Source organism: Pieris napi, chromosome 11 (assembly GCF_905475465.1).
Source record: "Pieris napi chromosome 11, ilPieNapi1.2, whole genome shotgun sequence".
Taxonomy (NCBI): Eukaryota; Metazoa; Arthropoda; class Insecta; order Lepidoptera; family Pieridae; genus Pieris; species Pieris napi.
In genome coordinates this window covers 9,681,774-9,707,028 of record NC_062244.1, presented here as the reverse complement: position 1 = coordinate 9,707,028, position 25,255 = coordinate 9,681,774, and the positions used below count along the sequence as shown (strand labels likewise).

The window sequence follows — 25,255 nt, the reverse complement described above, 5'->3', positions numbered from 1 at the left end:
GTTCTTGATATTTTTCTGGTCACAATTATGACACATGTCAAAACGAAGTCAGTCAAACAATTATGAAATATTTAAAAAATATGACACTATTACTATTTTATTATTACAGGTAGCGGTCATGCAAGGTATTAGTAATAGTAATTATGCATCTTATTACATTCACAAAAGTGCACATAAGCTAAGCGTTCCAACTTCAACTGTGCAATGTTGGATTTGCATGTGCGCACGAGTTGCTTGTACGGTCAAGTAAAACATCGTTAGAAAATCGATCATAGTGTTGGCACTGGTTGATTACAGTTTGCTTATACATATTTCAAAATTCTAATTCAAAATCATTTATTAATTTAGGTAACACAATGAACATTCATGAACGTCAATAAAGAAATACATACTAAATGCTTCTATTTTTACAATGGAGGCGCAGCGGCGACTTTTGTATAATATTGATATATTTTAAATTATATTTTCGTTACCTATAACAAACTATATGTCCTATATCTGTTTAATATTTTATCTATGTCCTGTCTTCTTCTCAGTGGTATGCTGAAGGTCGTGTAACTGTAAGCTGCCTGCTGCCCTGCTAGTGATATCTCTCCACTTTGTTAGGTCTATAGCCTATCTTACGGCAGCTGTTATGGAGAGACCTGGGAGAATCGTGACTTGGTCACACCAGCGTGTTGGCGATCTACCCTGATACCGTTTGCCTTCCACGTAAACCGACGACAACCAGCTCTTCTAGGTTATCTGGTTCGCGACTGGCCATATGATCAAAATAAGTTATAAATCTTCTATCTACTGCATCAACCTACGTCGTGTACGTAGTAAGTCTTATAAGAGTGATATATAAAGAAATATATGCTATGTTTTATAAATATCGTCTCAAATGGTGATCTAATAGGGCTATGCCAACTTTCTCGCACTCTAGCTCACGTAAATCTATAAATATGTTACATGAAATGTTAATTACATCCTACCTGTTTCAAATACCGTTTACCTATTGAATACAGGTGTTAATTTAAAACAAGATTTTCTTATTAATATTGACATCTATAATTTGTGGCTATGAATCACTGCGATGACGTCATACCCTGAAACTTATGAGTCCTTCAGTACAGTTCCTTCTTCCAAAAGATTGATAATTCATAGTTTAATTCGATATACCAAACATTATAGTATGTATTAATTTTTTAAACTGATTTATATCTTGGGCTGTGGGGTTCAAGTGCACAGGCGCTAATTAAAGATTTAAGTTGGCGCCTAGTAGAAAGCACCGCCCACCGGTGACCCCAGAGCTGCCGCTTTCCTCGCTCAACGCATAAGTATCGCAATACAGCGATGAAATGCTGCCAGTGTTAAATGTACACTGCCACAGGGACCAAACTTTTAAAATTTGTTTTAATTTTCTTTTTATTAATTTATAATTATTTTTATTATTTTATAACCTACATAAGGTTAAGAAAATTGTAAATACAAACTATAAAAAGATATAAATACTGATTGTTATGGTTAGGTTTTAGTAAACGATTACCTAGTACCTAATAAAATTAAAAAAAAATTATATGTATCTAGATTATACAGACCGCTAATAGCGATTAAATTACTATACAAAAAATTAACATACGATTAAACTCAACACTGAACATCAGGTGAGCCTCCTACCCGTTTGCCTACTGTTACATAAAAAAAGATCGAACTGTTAAACAGCGTGGACAGGCCCAGATATTGTTGTAAAGACGCCGTGAAGCAGGGAAGCAGAAGCAGGATCTACGTGAGTTCGGTTGGGAGCTGCCTTGCGATTCTGTAACTCACTTTTCGAACTCACACAGCGGTTTTCGCATCGGCGGTCGCTCTCAAATCAGTCGCGTCGCAATTTGAGAGCGACCGCCGATGCGAAAACCGCTGTGAGTTCAAAAAGTGAGTTACAGAATCGCAGGGCTGTACCGCGATCAGCGTGGTTCTCTTGTTACGAAGGCCAAAGCTCTCTTTTGGTCGCTGCGCCGTTGGAGTAAGTTTGACTAATGATATTGCCTTTTTAGTAATGGTTGCGGTCTCTTTATTCTATAATGCATCGCAATGGGTGTTTCATAGCTGAAATACGAATGATTTTAAATGCCAATCTGAATTTCCTATATTAATAATTCTGTGTTCATAATCATAACTATTTCAAATTGATAACATTATACGATCCAGTTAACATGTTTAAGTATATTATGTGTTACAATATTACTATTTTCGTAAAGACCCGTTTACACTGTACGAAATTAATGTAATAAATGTTTTTTTTTTTTTTGTCTCTTTTTTTTTTTTGTCTTTTTTTTTTAAGACAATTCACACCAATTGACCTAGTCCCATGCTAAGCTGGTGAAGCTTGTGTTATGGGTACTAGGCAACGGACATACATACATATTATAGTTAGATAGACATATAAATACATATTTAAACACCCAAGACCTAAGCACAACACCAAATGCTCATCACATCGATGTTTGTCTCAGCCGGGGATCTAACCCGGGACCCATGGATTCGCAGTCAGGGGTACTAACCACTAGACCAATGAGTCGTCAAAATGTATAAATCATTTATGACATTATGAATCATTCAATCATAAATCATTGCGTCATATAATGGTAATCATGGTAACAAATTAATTCTTAATTTATACCTAAACCAACTTCAAATTCCGTAAAAATAACTTGTCAACATATAATGTGTCTTTTACCTAGTCGGTACCTATAGTAAAAACTATTGAACCGATTTGGATGAAAATTTGACTGTTCTCTAAGTTGGAATACAGTATCAACATATAATACAGAATCACATCTATGATCTCGATATAATAACTGGTTAACAGACAACCTCCATTTTCGAAGTTGGTTATCCAGGCTTATCAACGAACCTCAGTAACGACTTTGATCCGAATCCTAGAATCAGACGAAAATTCTTGCGTAATAAAAACCCATTACAAAGTGTATAAGCAACTTTACACTTGCAAACACTTGCAGTGTAAACTTGGCAAGCTCGTGCACTCATGCGCATGGATTACGTGAATATTTCAATGTCTAAAATTAATACATCATCTGACAGCGAGAGAAAATTGTGTACAGATTCTGTAAGATAATTTATTGATTGGAAAATATTATATGTAGGTTTATTCTTAGGCTAAGTTACGTTACTAAAAATAACGGTTACAGCATAAAATCAAATAAGTGGAATAAAAAAATAGTTTCGTATACAATCACACTAAAACTCAAATAATTGGATATTTAAAAATATTTTTATCTGTGCTACAAGCAGTCTTAAAGTAAATTTGATGTTCCTATTATAAATTAATGAAAATTGCATTAAAACCCATTTGGCAACTACTACTACTACTACCCATGACAAGTGACAAATGTAATTTTGACATATTCATAATATAATATCTCTGCATTCTATTTTTGACTTAACGTTTTAAATTAATTATAATTTAAGATCCATTATGTAAATAAAACACTCCTTAGAAATTCACTATAATTCTATAACAAATTCGTAAATTTACGCTTTTAATAATACAAAAGAAAATATTTATATTTTTCTTATAAAAATTGTATCGTCGTGTAGAACTCACCTAATTGATTTTCAAACAAGGAAATAGGGAATTGTGCTAATGAGAGCTTCATAACCTCGAGGTTTTTACATTAAAGATATATTTACTATAAACAGTGTTGTCAACACTGAACACTTAAGTAACTTTTAACAAGCTTGAGGAAATTTAACAGATTAAATATATTAAAAAAAAATCACTGTAAATCAGCCTTTAAAACTTCTTAATTCAAACTATAATACAAATAGACCCAGAAATATTGTCTATGAAACAACGTCTTACGAGCAGAGGCAGTTTAGTCGTTCGAACTGCCCTTTTCTCGAAAGACAACAAACTTAACAATGTAAAATTAATTTGTATCGATTCTGTAATTGAGGCAACCTGCAGCTAATAGCTGCTACTTTGTAGTATTACAAAGTATGTTGTATGTACTATAATATTTACTAGGTTAGTAAGAATAAATAGCTGAGTTATATATTGTGTATGTATCTGTTTCATGATCATTTTACAATTTAATAGGCACGAAGGTGATCAGCCTTCAGTGCCTGACACACGCCGTCGACTTTTTGGGTCTAAGACATGTCGGTTTCCTCACGACGTTTTCCTACACCGTTCGAACGAATGTTAAATGCGCACATAGAAAGAAAGTCCATTGGTGCACAGCCTGGGATCGAACCTACGACCGCAGGGATGAGAGTCGCACGCTGAAGCCACTAGGCCAACACTGCTCTTTATATTTTACTTATCAGTGAATTTTAAAGAAAAACGCTTTTACCGGATTAAAGTTATGTTTATTATTATAAATTTACAACTATTTGACATAATTTTAAATTTATCCGACGTTTCGCGTGCTTTACAGCGTGCGTGGTCACGGTGACTGAAGACAAAAGCGTTTTTCTTTAAATGTGTAAAGGTTATGTTAATCAAAGACAATACTATATCAGTGACTTATTGATTACGATTAGTTACAATATCTGTTTGCCCTAGCCTTAGTATTAATATTCAGAACGAGACAGCAAAGTCCGATACTTTTGACATAGGGGTCACACTTGTCTTATGTCCCCTAGGTTGGGCAGAGGCCATCGAGAACAGAAAACCAGCTTGATCGGTCTTGCGGAGCTATCTTAATTTCCCTCCACATCATTCTACCTTCCTTCGCCACTGCAATGATGCTTCGTTGCCAGGTCTAGTTTGGGCAGCCACGTTTCCTTTTGTTTTGAGTATTCCAGTCGGCTTGACAGTTTGACTTGGATTCTTCCGAAGCGTATGGCCCACCCACCACCACTTTCGGCGTTAAATAGTCCTGTCAGTTGGCATGGTTGATGATTGGAGATCATTGGGCCAGAATATGACGAGTATTTGACGAAGGCAGGGGTCCCGAAGACCTGGAGTTGTTGTAGTTGTTTGCAATTTTAGATTCTCTATGTAACTTTAGATTCTGAATTTTACCCTTACGAAAATCCGTTGTCTAGAGTATAAATATCACTACTGACGCTACTACTTCCGACGTAGGTTTTGTTTTTTTTTTCATTTCATAGAACAGGGGGCAAACCTGATGTTAAGTGATACCGCCGCGCATAGACACTCTCAATGCCAGAGGGCTCGCGAGTGTGTTGCCGGCCTTTTAAAAATTGGTACGCTCTTTTCTTGAAGGACTCTAAGTCCAATTGGTTCGGAAATACTTCAGGCTAAAACTGCCTTAAAAAAACGCTCAGTTGTGGTGGTACGGGTCAACGCGGTGATACGGTTGGAATTTCTTATTTTGCCTCGACGTCCGATGACGAAACTCAGCTCCAGGTATTAATCCGAACAACTCCTATGAACACTTACTTTACTTACTTACTTTTACTTTTTTACAGTTGATATTGTACTAGACTACTAGATTTGGTAACCCCCAAATCTAGTATGTATTACATATGTATGTTATTTAAATAATTTATTTGATAAGAAAGGTCAAGGTCCAAATGCGCGAGTTTTTGAGAATCTAATTAATAAATTAAGAAGCTATCGAATACTGGGTCATTATTTTGATTTAAGATTCATTTAATTATCATATTTTCGTGTTGATTATACAGAATATTCGTTGATTGATATGATTAATTATCTATAAATAATTCCACATTTATTTAAATAAACATTCAATAGTTATAGTTGTATAATCAGTTTTAAGCTGGCTGTCCCTACTGTGGAATGTTCTGTTGTACCTTATAATTCATAGTGATATTTCAGTTCTTGGACAATCTTAGTCTTTATGACTCCCGTAAAATCTAATACTTTTATGTTTTTTACTTTATTTGTCTTTGCTAATTTCTGACTTCGTTTTTGACACACATTTCTGTCATACTACGTTTCTTACTTTTAATTAAATTCTTTAAAGGCTGCAGCACCGCTCATTACTTACCTTCTCTAATAAACGTCAACATTATACGGCTTTAATTAAATAGCATATTTGAGAATAAAGCTCATACTCACGATTAAATTGGTATTTTGGCTGTCTCATGGAAATATTAATCAATTAAATAAAAATCAAATCCTTTATTTGGAAGTAATTTAGATAAGCTGGTTTTCTCGCGATGTCACCTGTAATAAATATAAATCAAATTAATTCCAATACATTTTCTGCTTGTATTTAATTTACAAGAAATATACCGCATACGGACTCATCTGTCTACCATATGCCGATAAGAAATCATCTCATATTACGGCCACACAATACGCAGAGGCGATTAGAACTTGGAGAAACTTATCGTGTTTGATACTCAAACTCAAAATAACTTCATTCATATAGGTAACCCAATACACTTATGAACGTCAACAGGAAAGATGTTAAATTGATTCTAAAATTACTTTTACTACCAGTTCGCAAGTCCCTTGACTAAGATCGGGCAAGAAGAACTGGCAAGATACCTTCCGCCACTCTTTTTAATCGCCAAGTTCTGAGTCATACAAATTGTTTGTAAGGCAGAGCAGCAATAAATTTGAGCTGGAGCAAATCAATCCCAAGGATTACGATCTTTTAAATAATAGTGAAATTTATAAAAAGCTTTATTGATTAATTTACGTTTAACGAGAGTTTTGAATTTATTCAGTGATAATTCTCTAATTTCGCTTAGGAGTTTGTTGTAAAAACGAATACAATTTCCATATAAGAAGTGGTTTATCTTCTGGAGCCTGGTTGGTGGCCCTTAGATAACATAGAGGGCTTGAGTACAATCACCAACCAGGTGAACCAATCAAGTGAAAGAGCCATCGTTCTCAAAACTTTACAATGTAATAAGAGAGGCGGCGGACAGAAACCGCTGAAAACAGATAGTCCGCTCAAGATGCTTCCTTTCAGACCACGATTATCCCGGTCTTATAAGACTGACTCATTGGAGGTCATAACCTACGAGCGTGTATCGACAAATGATCATAGATAAACATAGGCAATTTATGCGTGCTGGTTTACTCTACGCCTCTTTGCAAGAATAAATACGTCTTAATCCATAAAATGCCTCTTATTTTTGTACTTTTTAATTAGTTCTATACAAATCACTCACTGTGGAAGTCGACCACGAAATAATGCTTTCCTACATTTTGAATGGATTCCAAAAAATTTAATCCAATTCGTGTAGATAAAAATTAGCATTAGTATGCTTTAAAAGAATTAAAGAATTCATCATTATGCCACAGTGAGGGTTGCTTTGATGTGAGTGACGCTTATTTATAGAGATCTCAAAATAAACTTAATGGGAAATGAATAGATTTCATTCGCCGTAATGATACCAATTCATCAATCATTGATTGTATTTCATTGCTGAGTTTCGTTTTCGATACTATTAAAAAAAATATTACCATGCAAAGGATTTTTCATTGAATCTGTATTATGTTACTTATTATTTTTCTAACGTTTTAAAGATTTATTTATTACAAACTAAATTAAATAATATTGCTCTCATAAAATGTGTAGCGAGGAAAAACTGAATTTGTAAAGATATAATATTTTCTTGAACAATTCTTCGCAATTAAAAGTAACTGTTAATATTTAATTCACATCGATCCGCTCAAACTTGAAATCTTTCCTACCTACGATTGTACTCCGAGTGGCTTTATCGATTAGCCTCCTTAAATATTTTAAAAGGCCTCCTAACAATATCTGCTTTATAAAATATTACCCACTTATTCTTCTACGGATAGTAAACAAACCTTGCCTATTGTGTACATTTAAATGATCGGAAAATATTTTATTGATACAGTATAACAACTGTCTTAAAGTAGATAGTAGATAAATATCTACTATCTACGTCTATCGAGTCTCGACATTATATTTTATTAGACTCTTACTCTAGATAATTTCATATGATTTCGTTAAAGAGCCATCTATTTTAGTATTTTTGTAACTTAATAAAATAATGTAACAACTACATTGTCAGCCTCTACAAGATAACGCACGAAGGAGTACAAGAATATTTCAAAAGATGGCGCTGTACACAAAATTTTAATATTAGCCATTGATTTCACGCTAGAATGTTAAGTTACTAAACTTCTAAATTACTAGAAATGTACGTGAAAATAAAATGATCTTAATTATAATTTATTATAGACTTTTTAGTATTGTAATTAAATTAATACGTATTAATACGGCTCGCTTATGACGAGATTACTGCGTTTGCGACTGTGCCTCACAGTTTGTTCACTTCATACTCTAGTCTAGAGTCTACTCGTGACTCGTCAATTCGATGTAATTCCGAGCGGTCGTGTATCTACAGGGCTCATTGTAGTTCTCACGAAAGCCCTAAAGTGTTCCCATTCAAATGTAGCCCATTCGTATTGCTTAACTAAAGCATTACCTGTACTTAGAGAGAAAATAAATGAACACGTAAGTCCTAATTTATTCCTATATTTTCTATTGCTAACATATTGCACCATTAAGTTAAACCAATTAGGGTTTTCCGTAAAATACTGATAAGTTTTCATGCCACGTACAGTAGTGTAACAACAATTTAATTTCTCTATATTGGCGTGAAAGGATCAAAAACTTTCTCTCAACATGGCATCTCTAACCTTTACATTATGTATTTATCATTAAAAAAATCGTGTTCAATCAAATATCATAGTGTGTCGTCCTACGTAGGGCTCTTGACCCCATTTACCGTGTCCCCTAACAAAATACCACGTGGTTTATATTTAGACTGTCTCGCTTAGCACCAGACGAATTCCAATATTAACATTAACCCATTGTTTGTCATAGATAACTTGTTAAATGAATGAGCCTCGGAAATTTGGCATCGCTGTGGAGTTATCGACCTTGAATGTGCTGATAGTCAATTTACGCAAACACTGTTCCGTCATTGTGGTTGACTTTAAAAATTAAATTATCGAAAATTTAAAAGAGCGTAGAGACTACATTTCTTTTATCTGTTGCGGATTACTAGTTTCCGGTTCCGGCTTCACATCTAGTAGATCTAGAACAAATAAAAAAAACTAATTAACATATTCAAATGACTTAACCTTATTTGTGGATTAGATGTTTGATTGTTGATTGATTGTTTTGGTAGAGTTTAAGTTAGCGCTAAAATTCTCAAAGTTGAGAAATAAAAATTATACCACTATTACGCTTGCTGTATTTAAATTAAATATTACAGACCTTGGTTGGGAAAGTAATAAAAACAATGAATTTAATATAATTGCAGCACCTCTACTGTTTTCTTATAATCTACATATTATATTGGTAACGTAACGTATTTAATACCCCCATACACCTCTCTTCAGTGCGGCTCAGTAGACCCTTTTGCCTCCGTCTTCTGAATGTAAAATTACACAACTAAAACTGTATTTTACTCCACACGGTGGTGGAATATTCCTAACACTATCAAATAAAGTAAACAAATTTTTTTAAGAACGTCACATTGACCGTGATTTTCAAGTTCAAGATTATTAATTATTATCACATTGAGTCACTTTTAAGTGCTATAGGAAAAAAATAGAACACAAGAAAAGAGTGTCTTCCCCTTAATAAACTAAATACTTAGTCTCGAATCTCGATTAATATAATACATCCTTATTAGTGAATTAGGTTAGACTTCAATTACGTATTATTCTTAAGTTAGATCGTAATGATCCATGATGTCTCAGTGCAGAGACAATCTAGTAAAAAAAAATTGGAGAGTCCCCCAGTTTTAGTATTTAGGTACTATGACTTTGACAATGAAGAAGAATGAAAGATTGAAGAACTAAAATGTATTTATTTTTATTCCTTGCATTATTAATTACAATGGAAAAGTTTTAATTATCGAAAAGAAATTATATTAATAGGTAAAAAAACCTATCATATCAGTTATTAAGTTTGTGTCACATTTATTTAAGCCTAGAACTGTATTTTCTAGATACTAGATGCATTGTTTTATTAAGACATTGCAATAAATTATTAAATCTGCATGACTTCAAATTATTCCCCCTATAATGGTTAATTTTTTTACTGGCAATACTAATATCCATGACAACGAGTAACGACGCTCTTAGCGGCCAAGACAAGTATGTAGCACGAAAACGTTGTTTGCGGCTAACCACTGACGGTCCCTAATGCTATATATATTATATATATATTTGCACACATATTTAATTAGCCTCTACGCGAGTACTACAAATTTAAATAAAACGTATTTAAGGGATAGAAAAGGAAATATCTTGATCAGCAAAGAATAAGTAGAAATATCTGCCCATAACAGTTGCGGAAGTGTCCGAGTTTTTAATTTACAACAGTTAAATACACTACACTAATCATAAATTGTGTTATGGCTTGAATCATAAAGTGTGTGATTCATCCCAGGTCGTAGGTTCAATTATATGCTGTGTACAGGACTTTTATTTCTATTTGCGCATTTAACACTCGCTCATACGTTGAAAGAAAATAAAACAAAACCATAGCCATAGACAAAAAAGTTGACGGTGTGTGTCAAAGAAAGCTGATCTATTTAGTTATTAAGAAAAAAACACCACGAAACAGACGTCGAAAGCTGAGGCTAAGACTAAGAGTTGCAGTGTGTGTTGTGGATTTTAATAATATAAGCTTGCTAATATTAATCATTCAAATAATAACTAATACTTGCTAACGGTGATGTTATGGCCTAGTTTAATTAAAGTGGACCCAACAGTTATTGAGGTTAATTAATTTGTGATCAGACAATGACCAGTTTTAAATCATAATATTAACTGCGTGTATTTTTGTAGTACATTGCAACCGATTTGATTTAAATATTCATAAGACAAGTATCTATGGTTATATGGTTATTAGCTAATGTAAATTGATCTATAAATCGCTACGCCAATTAATTCCAATTCAATTATACGCCTAATTAAAATTTTCTTTCTTTATTATTTATAATTAATTGGGTATGTAATTTTTAATAATATGATTTTATACGTCCACGTGACTGCGTAGATTTGAGATAAAATGTATAGCAAATTAGTATTATAAATGGTAATTTAGTATGTATTCTATTGTTTCTTTTTAATATTTTTAGACAGTGGTCATTTGTTCCAATTATAATTATTAATAGAATATTCAGTTATATTATAGTATTTTAGGAAGACTGTATCTTTTTTTAAATATGAATTCTTCCAAGCCTTTGTATAAACGAAGCTATCAGCATAATATTATTTCTATTAATATTTATGATACGACTGATACAAAATAAATATTTCCCCGCATTTGCGAGAAGATTTTTCGTAGACAGGAAGAGTTCTGAGATTTTATTTTAATTGAATAAAGCCTTAAAGCGCATCTAACGCCTTGTTAGTCTACGTTTACGGGCATCGTCCGCTAAATACAATATTAAACTTTCAATATTGTATTTAAGACAGTGTAGCATTTATTATAGTAATTAAAACATTTAAGTGTAGTACCAAGTTAGATTTAGCTTTGCAAACTTAAGGCGACGGATGTTAGGTCTTATTAGATGTTTAAGTTTTTTATTTTTTAGGCCAGTAATAATATACATATAAAGACAATTGTGTTTGACGTAACGAAAAATTATAAATAAGAATTACCAAAAACAACGGCGGCTTGTCAAACATTTATTACATAGTTGGAATTCCTGGCGGAACTACTTTTTTCTTCGGGTTTTAACGCACTAAAGGCTGATTATAGTGCCTGTCAGTGAATAAATATAGAACTAGATAGTTTTATAAATAGACTTATTAAAATTATGTTTGTTATATTAGTGTGTGTACGTGCCAGGGTTTTTGATTGATTTTCTGGAAAAATACTGAGTAGATGACAGCGCAAGTCTTCAGAAAAAACTTATCTTTCTATAAGTAAAACTGTATATTCAAGTTTTATTAATATTTTGTCAAATAAATAAACGCTAAAGAGATTAACAAGAATGTAAAAAAACATTTTTTTTACACCTAACGTGGGGTTGTGAGGGCGGTAAAACAGTTTATGGAAAAGAGATTTTCCTGCCATGTACTTGTACATGCGCTTGCGCAACGTTGTACTACATATTTTATATTTATCTTATCTAAGCCTAGAACTAGATATTACTGGAAAATCACAATGAATACAGACTATTACGTATAGTATAGAAAATATAAAGAAAGGATTGTCGAGAACATACATGTTTATGCGTCCATTTCCATCCAATGATTGTTTATATGTAACTTATTTGACTAAACTCCTGTAAGGCCACTCTACAAACCTGCTTTCTAATTATGGACTCAAACAATGGCTGTTTTATATTAAGTGCATTACCCAAAAATTTATGACGTCATTTAACGATGGTTTAGGAGCAGTTCTATACATAACACAGTACGATACCACAGTATTTAAGTCAGAATCGAAATCCATCACTTTTCAAGTTACTGGTATTTGAAGTGAAACTTCTTTATCGGGGTTGGAAAAAAATTTAGTGTAACATTTTTTCGTTACGCGTCACATTTTTCCGTTACGCGCCATGTTGCTTTTTGAAGTCAAACATCTTTATCGGCGTTGGAATGAAAGTTCTTTATCGACGTATGGGAGAAATTTTGTAGCAAATCGTCACGTTTTTCAGTTACGCGCCATCTTTTTCTTGTCCCTACCACGGTTGATCCGAAGAGATTCGAAGCCATTAATAACAAAAATATATAATAACGATAACAATGATAGTAATAATTCTATTACAATTAATGAAATTCTGTAATAATCTTAGTAGTAATAAGGTAAAATGAAATAATTGTATTTGTAGGCTTTTATTATCATAGACATGAATATGTCTATGATAATAAAAGCCTTTTGTTAAACTTTATTTAACCAATTTTGTTAAGCTGCATATAGTAGATCATTTTTCGAAAAATAAGGTCATAAAGAAGTTTCACTTCTTACGTGTGTACACCTAGTACACGCACACAGTTTTTAAGAGTATTCCGGGCGTGTCACTAGCGTTACCCATGAATTCCCCTATGCGGTAAAATGGTCGTGGACATACATTGCGCCAGTTTTATAACGAACTAATATAATTTACAGACCACCCGTAGCCGAGAGCTATAAATCCTCTCAGTTACATCTTTATTGTTTGCTTGTATTATCTGCAGGTTAATTGTTCTTGTTAAGGTGTGATCAGACAATTAGTCTGTCTAGACTATAAACATTATTAAAGTACAGTTGAAAAATGAGAACTGATCGTCTGATTGTGATTGGTCTAGACGCTGTTGGCCATTAGAATCAAGTGATTCCGATGATTCGTTTTACAAATTTGTATTCTAAATTTAGAGATTTAAAGTCAATCTATGAATAAAATTATTACATAAAAAACATTTAGTCTGTGTAAACTTTTTACAAAAATTCATCAGTTGTACCATGAGTAATTACAATTCTACTTGCACATTATTGTTTTATATTTAAATTTGTAAATTAAATTAAAATACAATATAATTTGAAATTGATCATTAAAAAAAATCGACACAAAGTCGCGGGCAACGAACTAAAGACAACGTAAAAATAATTACCTATATGCTAAGTAAGTAATACCTCTATACATTATTGTAAATTTAATTTAAACACGGATATTAACAGCTGTCGAGGCTGTATAGTGTATATTCCTTTCTAGATTCATTTCCTGAAGTTGATTTTGTTGAGTCGCACAGTACTAAGCAACCATCATACGTTTACCTATAGTAAACAGTATACAGAAAATTTATTTCATTTACTTTTTATATAAATATTATGTTAGGATAGACAATTCCAACTTAATTTCCAGCCAGCCAGCGTCAAGTATAGGATTTTTTATAATTCGTGCTTGTCTTTAGAAATTCGACCGTGTCCTCCATGTACGGTTTAGGCAGTCGCCCGGTACCGCACAACCCTCCCAAAGGCCGAGAACAAATTTTAAATTAAATTAAACCTTGCCCTCGAACCGGGAATCGAACCCGGTACCCCCTCACCTAGCTGCCACTTAATAAGACCGCAATTCCAGCTTTATAATGAAACACATTTTTTTTCTTATCCTCCATACAGTAGTAGATGTCTTTGATTATTATTATCGCCAGGCTATTGTTTAGTTTAATACCGTCAAAATGCTAATTCAATGACAAAGCGACTCAGTCCGCCATTATTAAAATCACGATGGCGGTTTGAATAAAACGCATTTACAAAAAGGGAGATCTCTATGGCATAGGAATTTGTATCTGTGGTTATGTATGTGACTGCGCGGTCATATGTCAGGTGTTGATTTTTGGCGCCATTTTACGTTCTGTTGTTGTATCGAATTCGGTAAACTTTATTCTTGCCAGATAATTCAGTGAATAATGTTTTCATTCAATTTATTAATAGACCAGTGCAGATAGCCTTTAAAAATAATAAAAAGTGAAACAAATTACAGTAGGATGAAACTCATTAGAAAAGCAGGGGAATATGATCAAAATGAAAGGAAAAATAAATTACGGTCGATCTGAGGTCGGGAAGGGGCAGGGGGGGAGGTTTAAGGGTAAAAAACGGTTTATCTCGATTTCCGGCAAAACTAAAAGTCCTATCGAAGAAAACTAAATGGAAAAGTTGTAGGTCATAAAAAGATCTACAACTTTTGTATTCACACATTTTTCACATAACCTCAAAATTTATGTGAAAAATTCTAAAAACCAAATTTTTGGTTTTTTATTTCTATCTTTTACAAAAATTTATTTTTTTAAACGAAATTTGGTGAAAACTTACCTTATTATGTCCCAAATATACTGTAATTTATTTGATTAAAAATATTTATTTTTTCACCTTATTTTGAATTAATATCGAAAAAACACCCTAATTTTCAATCGAAAATTCTGACTTCAAAATTTCAGCTTTTTTCAAAAAGTTGGTGTGCTTTCAGTTCGTTGAAATCTCTACTTTCCTATGGTAAAAATATATATATATATATTACCATAGTAAATCTTCTCAGAAAATGCAAAAAATCGTATGCAGTAACGCCCAGACCCGTCATCCCCTTCCCTACTTCTCTATGAATCTTCTTTAAATTATAATAAGATGCCTATTTAATACTATTTTAAGATAACTTATATATACCTGAGTGACCTAAAAAATTTAGCCTTTAGATGGGCTAAAATTTTCGTATTTCATAAATATTTTTAATCAAATAAATTACAGTATATTTGGGACATAATCAGGTAAGTTTTCACCAAATTTCGTTTAAAAAAATAAATTTTTGTAAAAGATAGAAATAAAAAACCAAAAAGTTGGTTTTTTGAATTTTTCACATAAATTTTGAGGTTATGTGAAAAATGTGTGAATACAAAAGTTGTAGATCTTTTTATGACCTACAACTTTGCCATTTAGGTTTCTTCGATAGGACTTTTAGTTTTGCCGGAAATCGAGATAAACCGTTTTTTACCCTTAAACCTCCCCCCCTCCCCTTCCCGACCTCAGATCGACCGTAATTTATTTTTCCTTTCATTTTGATCATATTCCCCTGCTTTTCTAATGGGTTTCATCCTACTGTAATTTTTTTTGGTTTCAAAAATTATCGGCACTGGTCTATAAGTGCCGTGACGGATATGACTAACAAAGGCAGTAAGTTACGAAAATGCTATCAGGACTTAATCCTTACTTTTGGTATGAATCAATCAATCAAGATATATATCATACGTAAATATTGCATGTAACAAGATTAACGCTACATTATGACTACTATGGGTTATATTTATTTCCAAAATATTGTAGGAATACATATCATATGACCAGCCGGGGCAGGTTAGAGTCACTAAATAAATTCAAAGCCCTCGTTAAACGAAAACTAATCAACAAAGCTTTTTATAAATTTGAGGACTACTTAAATGATCCTAATCCTTGGGATTGAATTGCTCCAGTTCAAACAATTTGTATGACAATACCTGGCGATTAAAAAGAGTGGCGGAAAGTTTCTTGCCAGTTCTTCTTACCCGCTCTACGCCCTTGACTTGCGAACTGGTAGTAAATGTAAATTTACGATTAATTTAACTTGACGATTCAAAAGTGTACTTGGTTACCCACTTGAATAAAGATATTTTGAGTTTGAGTTACTAGATTTTGTAACTTCGTATGTCAGGTCACAAGTTAGCGAACTTATTGTAATTTTGTGCTCACCTTTTTTCTTTTCCATTTCCACTAGCTGTTTTTTCGGGCTAAGCTAAGTGCATTCATTGTTTATCAATCAATAACTTTCCTTGTTTGTTTAATTGCAATAGATTGACAATTTAAAAGAAAAGGTTTTGGAAGATTTATAAGGTAACACAGGCTTTTACCAAAGGTGTCAGGTATCATGAGATCGGATCGGAGGTCATTCGATCATCTTATTGTATCATTATTGTATGACCTATTATCAATGACCGCAAACTTTAAACATGTGTTATTCTGATAAATTAGGTCACATTACACATACACAATTAAACAACTTGCTTAATTAAAATAAGTCAGTGTTTTTAACTTATATACGTATATATTATAGATATATTAAAAATTTACCTTAAAAATAGTGAATAAGCAAAAAGCAGATCTTAGTTAGGTACGTTTGTCCCATCTCTCATGCGGCGGTTCTTGTTCTGTTAGTAACTCTGAAGTCTCAACAGTCAACATGAAGTCATCCGTTTTAACCTCGTATATTTCTATCTATGTACATTAAATTTGCTTATCCTGTAAAAAGTAATATCAGGAAAATGTCGTCAGTCTTAAGAAGCAAGACAGGAAGATTGTCTACTTAACAGAAGAGTGATAAATTAAAAAGACACAGAAATATACCTGTCTATGCCCTACGAAAAGCTTACAAGTCATCATATATTGAATAGCATATGAAAGCAAAAACTTTTCCATTGATTACGTAATATATATATTATTTGTGTGCACTTGTTATGACCTGATTTAATTTATGTGAATCATCAAATTTATATCAAAAATCGTGAATTGAAAGGAAATTTAGGCCACAAATACAGATAATCATTGTATTAAAACATTTCTTACGAAGTATACATATTTTATGTTATAACGTCGTCGGTATTTTGTGACGTCTTAGCTAGTAAGCTAGTTGTATATCAAGAGCTGTCAAATATTTATTTATTTAATTATTTTCTATTCCTACTATAACTTAATACTAATAGAAATCTTAAAATTCTATAAAATTTAAGAATTATACGAGTATATAAAAAAAACAAAAAAAAACATATGTATAACCTAAAAATGTTGTGAATCCAATAATATTCAGGGTGCGCAAGAATACCGCAAACTTCATACAGAAGAAATCGTTTGGCAGCTCTTGATACTATATTTCATAGTCTTAGAATAACGGGTCTAAATACTGTTTGTATTTTTTCAGATCAGTTACGGTCTAAATCTGTGATCGACCGTCGCCGCCAGCTAGCAGCAGTCTTATCCCGATGGGTTGAGTACGCCGACTTTCTGTGTTTGTGGTCACACCACCAACGCTGTAAGTACATTAATATATAATATTGTCTTGAATTTGAGCTCTATGGTTCCTTAGACAGCTTTAGTTTTCTGTGCCAACTCATATAAGGAGTAAAAGTAATAAGGCGTATGTAAAATTTGGTGCTAACGAGCAGTGATCTTATCGGATGTTAAGTGATACCGCCGCCTATTGACACTTACATAGCCATGAAGTTCGCAAGTGCGTAGCCGGCCTTTTAGGCATTAGTACGCTCTTGAGAAGGAATGAAGAATTTGAATTGATTCGGAAATACTTGAGTGGGACCTTCTGCAACAAGAAACCATACAACATTACAGCTTTAGCTGGTGTTACAACTTATCCTAAATTTATCCATATTTATCTTTAATAAGCTATTAGTAATTATAATCGTTTTCTATTTTAATTATCCGTCCGATATGAAATACATTATGAATTCGATATTGTTTGTGTACTAAACAACTAAATGAGTACCATTTAATTGTTTTACTGAATAACCCTGCCGAACTCGTCGAAATCGTAAACAATTTGCCGCCAGCAATCATTACCGCGTAATTAGAACTTAAAGGGAACTGTTTACCAGATGAAGAAAATAAAATTAATCAATCCTTACGGACATTGACCTTTCTCCTACTGCATGGTCATCATGCATCTGTCACGTCAATAAAACGGTGAAGATAACGTATACTAACAAGTATAGAGCTTTGCAAACATTGACGTGTTAAAACTCGCTATGTGCACGCTCTGAGCACGTTTAATCCTTCGCTATGTGATATAAAAAAGATAAATACTATCTCAAAAGTTCTTAGGTTTACAAAATATCGGCGTAGTGGTATCGGCGTGCGACTCTCATCCCTGAGGTCGTAGTTTCAATACCCGGCTGTGTAGCAATGGACTATTTACGCATTTAACAGTTTCTTGTACGGTGAAGTAACATCGTGATCGGCATGCATGAGACGTAAAAATTTACATCTGTCAGGCGGAAGAAGCTTATGTCTAATAGAAAACACACACGTGACCTTAAGAGGTTCTAGTGCTACTGGGAAACGTGATTCTGGTTATTTATTAATAACATTGACAAACAAGAACAAAAAAATACAGTTTTTTAATACAAGCACTTATAGGCTTACATAACATACACGAAGAGATAATTATTTATTTATTTATTTTGTAAACCTACAGCTAACATAAATTATATACAATAACAAACAGTTACATTAAAAATATAGCCAAATATGGAATACATAATAATACATTTAACTACAAAATGGTTCAAGAATTTATAAAAGGAAACAAACAAATAAAAACTATTCAATACGTTTATCTAAGTGTTACCTAATTTGGTTGTGTTGTATGATGGTGTAAAAGTGAGGGTAAGTACGTGAAGGTGTGTATGTATATAATAAAAAGAAATTAAACTATACAAAACTAAACGAAAATCGATTTTAAAGTGTGAGGGGAGCAACTGTGGATATCCAGACCCTTTTATCAGAATGCTCAATCTGGACACCGGTGAGATTTGACCAAAACGTGTTCTCCGGAAAGGACTAATGGAATGATGGGATGCCTGGGGTATCTAGAGGGTACACAAAATTTAAATTTGTTAAAAGGTTGGGGAAATCAACCTGAACGTTATCGATGTAATGGGTTCTTTTTAAAGTGTTTTACTTATGTGTTTTATCTGTCTAATATATAAAATTCTCGTGTCACAGTTTTCGTTGCCATACTCCTCCGAAACGGCTTGACCGATTTTGATGAAATTTTTTGTGCTTATCCGGTATCTATGAGAATCGGACAACATCTATTTTTCATTCCCCTAAATGTTAAGGGTAGTCCACGACCAAATTTTTATTTTTTATTTTTTAGATAAATTACCAATTTTTTATTTTTTTATGATACAGCATTAAAAAATACATTCAACTCCTAATTTTCACCCCTCTACGATCAACCCCTATTTTTTATTATAAATTATATACATGGCAAAACGACGTTTGCCGGATCAGCTAGTATACATAGGTATAAAATGTATATTTTTACTAGTTTCATAAAAAAAGAAAATTACGAAAAAAAAGAAATGTGGCCTTTGAAAAATTGTTTAACTTAATATAGATTGACAAATATATAGCGAACAAATTTTAAATACAGGTATAATACAATATTGAAAAATCATTGAAAAAGTCTTTATCAACGGCGGGTCAATAACCTGCGTCCCCATTATTGCGTTCAATGCACTATCCCAATGCAGTTTATATAACTGGATCGGCTCCTTTTAATAAAGGTTGAGGGGAAGTTTTTATCGATTCCCTATAAAGCTTTTTGCTATATATGGGCAATAGTAATTCTTTAATCTTTGTCGTTTCCTGTTGCCTAAGGCATGGAACTCCCCCACTGTTTTTGATTTTCACTAGTGAGAGGAGTTTTAGAGAAGAATCAATAGGCATATTTTAGTAGCGTGAGTCGTGATTTACTACCGTAGTCTTACCACCAATAAAGCCTCTCTCGAAAATGTATTCAAAGGATAATTTAACTACAAAAAAGATTTTTTTTTGTATATTTGTATATGATAAAACCTGCATACATATATATTATATATAATGAGATAAAATTGCATGTAATGTAAGGAATTCGGTGAGTTGATCTTACTTCCATAGTACAAAAGAGATCAAATTAAGACAATATAGTTCTAATAAGTATAAAAAAGTGATAAATTAAAAATCCTTTAAATGTTTCACTATTAAAAGTTTAATCACTTAATGTTATCGATTTGTGACCATAAGACGTATTGAAGTCGTCTGGTCAAAGGTATCCAAAGAATGTCGGAATCCGTCTACCTGTATCCTTACAAAAGGCCAGCGACACTTAAAAAACTAGATTTTTAGTTTTATTATTGTTTATGAGTAGTGATTTTACTCTATATAGGTACATATTTATCAATTGTATGCATGATCGGATAAAAATTTACTCCAGTCAAGGTGGCTTTTAATTGTTTCTTGTTTTATAACAATTAAAATAAATGATCTAAAATCTTTATGCTCAAATGCTACAAAAAAATTCTTGGCGCTACAACCTCTGTGCCTGACACATTTCATATAAGAATATTAAAAAACGCGCCCCCAATCAATCATGTAACTCGGCTGAGTTTCATTTGTTTCGCTAAACGTTTTTTACATATAATAGGCTTATTATTAGCTAGTTACTAAAGCAATGACTTTATAAGATGCATAAACTAAGATTTAGAACGCGACCCTTAACAAGGAAGAATCTAACATGGTTCATTTGTTTTGTTAACGATTTCAATGATTGACATACCACTTTTACGATTGTTATATTTGATTTTTACGTTAAAGAAATCTATAAAATGCATAAATTAATATTTATAACGCTCATAACAAGCAAGAATCTTAGCTAGCTTAGCTGTTATAGACAAAGTCAACATTTCCTTTGTAAAGGAGATCAAAGAAACATACATTGCAACTTTCACTCAATGCTACATTAAACCTTTCACCTCTGCGTGAGATTTTATAAACAAAAGTCGATCGCAGTAATCTAGCTGGCTGAGGATTGCTATTGTAAATTGTGTATTCATTACCTAGGTCTAAAAGCAATATTTTCCAAATTCCTTCTGCCAAAACCAACCTAGGAGTTCAGGCACCTCTCGTGCGAATTCTTCGCGATTTTAACGGATTGAACACAGCTTATCCGGAGCTGGGTATATTCGGTAGTGGGCTGATCGGTTTTAGAGAAAGCGTTGTAGGGTGCCTTTCTCGAACCTAATTCGCTGTTTTACTGATGATTTTTCTTTTTTTTTCTGCTTTAAGTACCAACAAATTTCTAATAATTTTATTTTATTGTGTGCTTATATTATCTTGTATATGTTTTAATTGTATTTTTATTAAAATATTACTATATTGTATTACTATTTTTTGGAAAACTTATGTTTACTTTAATTTTCATACATTTTAGATGGAAGTTTTTGTAAAATAATCAGTAGATTTAGTACTATGTATGATGTCGTAAACTTAATAACTAAATAAATAAGTAAAACCCCGTTTTAAATCTAATATGAAAATAGCTATTAAATTATATTGCTATTTAAAGAACTTTTTTTACACTTATACATTATATAATCAATAATAGAAGACCTACGTAAAATTGTAATTTCAACTGGTAAACAAAGTAGTATACATTTTTATGTCTGGACGTCAGAGAGTGCAAATACCGTAACCAACTATCCTTGTGCTTATCAGCTTACTCAAAATACCACATTGATTCCAGATGATGTATTCTATTGACGTAATAACATACCGAGGTGGCGTTCTTTATTCAAACCTTTGGGAGACAAGCTTTCCGGCAAAATTAACAAATATAATGTACATTTTTAAATGATTGACTGAAAGGCATAATATGACAAAATCTCCCATTGTGTATTTTCTTATAAATTTATCGGGTTTGGTTATATGTATATGAGTAATAATTTGGTAACATATTTTATATTAAATATTAGATAAAATGTATAAATAAAAAACTAAAAAAAAATAGACCGCACAAGGTTGGTTGGTGGCTGTTTCATTGGCTTAATGCTTTTCCTTCGCCAAACACTGGCACCCATTTAGACCTTGAATCACTTCGCATTGCCATCAGCGTTATTAGTACTATAAAGTTATAATCAATGAAATCTTAATATAGTTTATACATAATTCCAAGTTAATTTAAAATTTGCTACCAGTCGGTTAATTTTAATACAAGAATTGTTTTTGTTTTCTGATAAATATTTAGACAAATTGTGTAACTGTGTTGCAATTATTTTCTCAATAACCGAAGTAGGTAAAATTATTCTTGCGATTGCAATTATTTTTCAAATATTTGCATATTGTGACGTTAATTTCTAAATACTTTAATGCATATTATTTAAAACATAAGCCATTATGTAATTTTGATGTTTTTCATTTTATCACTGTTGCTATGAATACTGTTTGGTGATGTGTTATGTGGATTTCGCAATATTTACTTTGAATTTAACTGTAGTCTAAATTAATATTATCAGTAATAATATTTCGCGTCCCGTCAAAAATAGAATGATTATGGAGATTAAACATAATATATATGTTATTAAAAGTTGCTATATACATGTTATGATATATACACTTATCACTCACTCACTCACTCATAGACACTTTTAATATTTGGGTTATAATTAGTGTAAAAACATAAGTTTGCATAGTACTACTTTATTATTCCTTTTAGCGGTGGAATGTCGAAATATGTGTCATTATAACGATCGTTACTTAAAAAAAATGTATGGTGTAATTGATATGTATTGTATCGTATACCTTTATATTATGAATTACACAAATTTACTATATATAATGAACAATTAAATACCTCCTTTATCATTATAACGTGTGTTTTGGTTGCTCCTTATAATAAAAAAGTCGTTTCAGTAAACCTGTAATTATTTGTTTAAAAAAATGACACAATTATATATATACTCAATATTTTTATAGTTTTTTATAATGACTGTTTTACGTTTGTGTTTAAATATGTATGCAGTTTTTGGCTATTATGTAATATTATTATGATACGTAGCAGCTATAGTGTGGTCTCAAAAACACAGCCTTTTTTGGTCACAATCAAATACTCGTACCCACTGTAGCCTATGTCACTAAGCATTATGAAATCAACATACATACAAACAATCTTCATACATACCTACAAACTCACAAACTTATTACCCTACCTTGTATCGTATCCGTACAGATTTCATATTTTGATTTATGATTGAATAAAACAGATTTCTGGAATTCTACAAACGGAAATAGTTGTTTATGAAAATTATTTTATTTATATTTGAGTGAGAAAATCAATATCAGATACGTTCGTTAAAAATATATGTTTGTGAGCATCATCATAAAATTCGTAAAAGTAATATCTGTTAGAATTTGATTTATTTCAGTAACGTTTACATGCTTAGCGGACGTCTTGAATACCTTCTACAAAGAACACGGAATAATCTTTCCATCAAATTTGTGCTCAGTGTTGCTATTTTATACCAACGTGTCAATTCACTTTTCACATTATTGTTTATTAAACGCTTTATACTTGCGGCACGCTTGCGGTGCCTACCCTTCCATCTGTTAATTATACAGACAATCCTGTGTTTCGTCTCGAGAAATAAGTGTAACTTTCATACTAAATTTTTTTTTTCGAAAAATATTTTTTATGACAGTTATAAAATCGTGCTTATGGTAATTGTTAGATAAGTGTGAATCAGCTTTCATCTGGGTAAGACTTTAACTGTCATATATTTAGCATTTAAATCATACAATAAAAATTTATTCCTATGTCAAAGTTAGTTATAATTCCATAGAAATGACATGTTTACCGCAAAATCTTTGTCCTATAAGCCCACATTAATTTGCTAATTCTTCAAAATTTTCGTCTTAGTGTTATGTGAGCGAGCCTATAGTCTATGGCTCTCCACTATTTGTCAGTTTATTGAAGATTGTCTTCCGCGTAATTCATTCTGTTCGATTTTTTTAAAATTTCTATTATTCAATCTGTTTAATTTTAACAAACACAAATAAAAATAATTACAAAATTTGGTGTATTCGACCGAAGTTATGTGCTTACATAGTTCAGCGATTTATTGTTATAAACATTGGTAAAATGTCAAAGAAACTGTCAAATGTCGTCTTTTGTTATCTATATTCTGTTTTCATTACTTTGGATTACTTTGGTTTTTTTCATCGAATCTTTTTCGATATTTTCAGACGCATCTAACGAATTGGGTCTAGCCGTTCTCGCATTACAAATGGTGTATGTGTACTAACGACGTAATTGAAAGATCCCTCCAAACATCAGGCCGCAAAGCTTAATTAATTTTATAGACGAAAATTAAAAAAAAAAACAGTCCTTATCTCTATGAAATCTTTTTGGAAATGTCTTCGGTACATCCAAGAATAATATTAATTTGAGAAAATTATGCCAATTATGTAAAATGTTGCATTAGATTAAAAAGTGAAGATTCTAATATCTCATGACATATCATGTTAACGGCGTCTGAAATATGATCTGTGACCTAGTTACCATGGCGCTAATACTAAAGGCCTCCAATTACTATTGCTAGGGATGTTGATATACACGTGTGATAATACAATTGACACTTGCTTTTTAATTACACAACACTTTTAAAATTGAACATTTCAAGATAGGCTCAGCCCTGAGCCTTAGAGATATCTTTCAGTATTCTGCGTTTAGTTTTTTTTTTCCGAATGGAATCTCGGTGTCGGCCTAAGGGCCTTTACAGCTCAGCTCGGGCTGTCAAGGGTCTCCTGCGAGACTCGGACCTCGGCTTGGGTCGTCGCGGGGTGGTCAATCGCCTGAAGGACAGGACGGAAGCTCACTGGAGTCAGTGAAGTACGAAGTAAAGGTCCACGCCTTCCCCGGTGAAAGCGGTTTTTACCCAAATCTGATTTTTAATATTATTAGCCGCGCTTTTAATTTGTCTTTGGCTACGGTGCAATGGATCATCCGGATCCGTTAGGACATGTCGGGGCCTCCTACGTGCCTTTTTTAACGGGATTTTCTGCGTTTAGTCGAATTTTCATATTTAATATACCTGGTCATCAGGGTTGTATGCTACACACACCTCTAGGGTGTAAGTACCTTATGAAGGTTTATTTTGTCGTAGGAATGAATATTTGTGGAGTTAAGAAACTACTAAGCTACTTGATTAATTGAACCTAATGTAACCATTATAAATAATCTGAATTTT

The 25,255-nt window shown here is 32.4% G+C and overlaps 1 protein-coding gene across 1 annotated transcript in view; it reads left to right on the top strand.

The window, feature by feature from the left end:
* The first annotated feature begins 8,279 nt into the window (after positions 1-8,279).
* LOC125053629 (putative phospholipase B-like lamina ancestor) overlaps positions 8,280-25,255 on the top strand; it is a 29,194-nt gene continuing 12,218 nt past the window's right edge. The window contains exons 1-2 of the mRNA XM_047655075.1: positions 8,280-8,441; positions 17,377-17,487. The gene's annotated coding sequence lies outside the window, so the exon portion shown is untranslated. The remainder of the gene's footprint in view (positions 8,442-17,376; positions 17,488-25,255) is intronic.